We start from the raw sequence: 3,731 nt of genomic DNA, 5'->3' as shown, positions 1-3,731 counted from the left end.
CATCATTGTTGTTTGGCGGGCCCAGGCTGGGGATTTGAACCCGCCACCTTAGGTGTATGTGGCTGGCACCTTAGCCACTTGAGCCACAGGTGCTGAGCCAACCATAAAGGTATTATAGCTTCTGCTGCTTTACTCTGTCTCGGATCCCTGGTTCTTGGGAGAGCCAGCTGCCATGTCATAGGGAGAGGTCCACATGATGAAGAACTAAGGCCTCTAGCCAACAACCAAGGGTGAACTATGGCCTCTTGCTGATAGCCACATGATTTATCTTGGAAGTGGATCCTCCAGCCCCAGTAAAGTCTTTGGAAGACTGTTACCTCATAAGAGACCTGGACCAGAACCACCCAATAAGCCTCTTCTGAATTGTTAACCCACAAAAATTGTAACATCATAAATATTTGTTGAGGCGGCACCTGTGACTCAATGGTTAGGGTGCCAGCCCATATACCAGGGTGGCGGGTTCAAACCTGGCCCCAGACAAACTGCAAACAAACAAAAAATAATAGCCAGGCATTGTGACAGGCACCTGTAGTCCCAGCTACTCGAAGGCAATAAAAGTGAGACTCTGTCTCTAAAATAAATAAATAAATATTTGTTGTTTTAAGCCACTAAGTTTTGTTACTTGTTATGTAACAATAGATAAATAATAAAACTTTCCACCCATAGCCTAATCTACTCCTTTACATACCTCTGAGGAAAATTCAGATTTACTGTGAAAAGACTAGTCCTTTCTGGCTCTCTTTCCCTTCTCTTCATTGTGGTATGAGAGTAGGGGATTAAGATGAAATCACAGAGTTGTTTCTCTTTTCTCAACTCTGCCCAAGCAGTGGCTGCATCACACCCATGCTCAATTCAGGGTCCCAAGTCTCAGCAACCTAAAGGAATGTGGGAAGGAAGGAGAAAAAACTAAACTGTTTGAAATCTCCGAACTGTAAGAGACTAAACTGAAGGAATTAGGAGAAACCCTGGAAAACTGTGGAATATAGGCCTTGAAGTCAGGGAGGTTAAAGCTTAAAAGGAGGTTGGACTCATTGGGCTGAGGTGACAGGAAAGGGCCATTAGAGTCGTGTGTACTCCAGACTGAGGTGAGAGAGAAAACATCTCTATTTAAGCTCAGTACAAACCTGGGAAACATAGCAAGATCCTGTCTCTTAGAAAAAGAAAAATAGGGCCAGGCGCAGTGGCTCATGCTCGTAATCCTAGCACTGTGGGAGACTGAGGTAGATGGATTGCCTGAACTCACAGGTTTAAGACCAGTCTGAGCCAGAGTGAGACCTCATCTCTGAAAATAGCCAGGTGTTGTAGCAGGTGCCTGTAGCCCCAGCTACATGGGAGGCTGAGGCAAGAGAATTGCTTTCAGCCCAAGAGTTTGAGGTCACTGTGAGCTATGATGCCACAGCACTCAATCTAGGGCAACAAAGTGAAACTCTGTTTCAAAAAAAAAAAAGAAAGAAAGAAAGAAAAAGACATATACCGAGGGTGGTGGGTTCAAACCCGGCCCCAGTAGTCCCAGCTACATGGGAGGCTGAGGCAAGAGAATTGCTTTCAGCCCAAGAGTTTGAGGTCGCTATGAGCAACGACACCACTGCACTCTACAGAGGGCTATAAAGTGAGACTCTGTCTCCAAAAAAAAAAAAAAAAAAAAAAGAAGAAGAAGAAAGAAAGAAAGAAAGAGAAAGACAAATAGGCTAGGCTCCTGGTTCATGCCTGTAATCTAGCCTCTGGGAGGCCAAGGTAGGTGGATTGCCTGAGTTCGTGGGTTTACCTGAGCAAGAGTGAGCCCTGTCTCTAAAAGTAGCCAGGCATTGTGGTGGGTGCCTGTAGTCCCAGCTAACTGGGAGGCTGAGGCAAGAGAATCGCTTGAGTCCAAGAGTTTGAGGTTATTGTGATCTATAATGCCACAGCACTCTACCAAGGGCAACAAAGTGAGATTTTATCTCAAGAAAAGAAAAAAAAAAAAAAAGAAAAGAAAAGAAAAAGAAAGAAAGGAAAAATGGCTAGACAAGTGCAGTGGCATCCCCAGATACTTGGAACAATGAGGCAGGAGGATCACTTGAATCCAGGAGTTTCAGATCAGCCTGGGTGCTATAGCAAGGCCCTATTTCAAACAAACAAACTCTGCACAAAGTTGAAAATAAGAAATAAATTAGAGGTAATGAGGGACTCAAGGCTCTGAAGTGTGAGGCAAAGGATTTAGCAACCCTAGATATAAAATGCAAAGATGAGGAAACCGGCCTTGAATTGTGGGAACATCATTCACAGACCTACGGTGGTCAGCAACAGTTTGACCACAACTCAAAAGAATTTGGGCCATCTGGCTTCCCAACCCCAGGTTCCCAATGGTGCCAAGCTGTATGCAGGAAGAAAGAACATATATCCGCCCAGTGGGGGAAACTGAGCCTGCTAGAGAGCTAGCTAGAGGTAAATGAAATAATGTGAGATGAGGAAACAAATTCTCTTTGGCAGCTGTTACCTCCTTATCAACTTCAGCACCTCAAATGATGAAAGAGTGGAACAGTCCTGTAACCAGTCTCCTCTTTTCAACCCATTCCACCCTGCTCCCATACCCAAGAGTCTATTTTCAGTTCTGTCAGAACCTAGTCCATTTGCCACTACGACAGTATAATTTTTCCAGGAGTCACCATTAGAGATTAACTTATTCGTTCAATGAATATTCATTGTGTACCAACTATGTGCCAGCTCTAGTCCTGTGCCACATCATGAAATTTTGGTCAATGATGGACTGCATGTACAATGGTTGTCCCATAAGATTTAATGGATCTGTCCTATACAGTGAACCATTTTTAATCTTTCATATCATATTCTTTTGCTGTCACTTTTCTGTTTGGGAATGTTTAAATACAGATACTTATTTCATTACAATTGCCAACAGTCCTCAGTACATGAACATGCTGTATAACAGGTCATACCATCAAGCCTAGGTGTGTGTGTAGTAGGCTATACCATCTGAGTTCATGTAAGTGTACTCTGTGATATTCATACAATGACAAAATTGTCTACTGATGCATTTCACAGAATGTATCCACATAATTGACACATGACTGTATTAAATTAGGCATTGGATATATACCAATGAACAAAACATATATCTTTGTACTTGTAGAACATATGCTACAGTCAGTGCCAGAATTACAAACACACAATTTAGGTACAACTGCACTTATGAATGGAGGCTATTACAGTAAGTCCCTGAGTTATAAACAGCTGAGTGACTTATGACTCACACTTAGGAATGGAGGTTATTCTAGGTAATAGGTGAATGTATCTGTTCCAATTTATATACAAATTCAACTTATGAACAAACCTACAGAGCCCTTCTCATTCGTAACCCAGAGACTGCCTGTAATAGCATAAAGAGTAAAAAGTTCTCTCACACATTTCCTTTCCCTCTCCTCTCCAATATAAATATATGTATAGCTGTGTGTATATACAGAAAGTGTGATAATTGCTTTAAGGGAAAAGAACAGGTCCTATGCAAGGATGGTATTCAAATATTTCCCAGGGCAAACAGCATGAGCACTGACCCATAAAAACAGATGTCAGTGTAATTTGAATGAAGACTTTTTGTGAACAATTGTACTTGTTCTGGTATGAAGAAACTGAATAGTATCACTGGTTCTATGAAGGGAGTATACCTGAGACTCTGTAGAGTTTCTTTTCTTTTAATACATCTTTTATTTTTCTTTCTCTCTCTCTTTTTTTTTTTTTTT

The sequence above is a fragment of the Otolemur garnettii genome, unplaced genomic scaffold, assembly GCF_000181295.1.
Source record: "Otolemur garnettii isolate 467f Iridium unplaced genomic scaffold, OtoGar3 scaffold00050, whole genome shotgun sequence".
Classification (NCBI taxonomy): Eukaryota; Metazoa; Chordata; class Mammalia; order Primates; family Galagidae; genus Otolemur; species Otolemur garnettii.
Note: the sequence above shows the minus strand (reverse complement) of the source record.